The sequence below is a fragment of the Scomber scombrus genome, chromosome 8, assembly GCF_963691925.1.
Source record: "Scomber scombrus chromosome 8, fScoSco1.1, whole genome shotgun sequence".
Taxonomy (NCBI): Eukaryota; Metazoa; Chordata; class Actinopteri; order Scombriformes; family Scombridae; genus Scomber; species Scomber scombrus.
In genome coordinates this window covers 21,614,262-21,614,635 of record NC_084977.1, presented here as the reverse complement: position 1 = coordinate 21,614,635, position 374 = coordinate 21,614,262, and positions in this window count along the sequence as shown.

Sequence of the window (374 nt, the reverse complement as noted above, 5' to 3'; positions counted from 1 at the left end):
TCAAGACTGGCATAGATATGTATTGAACTGGCCTCATGTCAAGAAAAAGGTGAAGATTTTGTATAAAAATGATTAAATTAGCCAGCTGTCTTGGGAAGAACCACAACAACAGCTTGAATTCAGCAGGGATGTCGGCTACGTAGCATTGTAGTTAATAAGCTACTATCTCGACTCGTAGCCGGCAGTAATGGACCAAATATATTAAAAAGTGAACCGAACTGCTCACAGATTCTTGAAATCCAGTTGTTTCAAATCTGCGTTTTACTACAGAATCTGTGGCATTGATACGATGTGTATCTTAGTACACAACCGGTGCGTAGACCTTGACCAGACTCGCTCTTCCACATAGAGTCCCCAAATGGCTGCCATGTGAA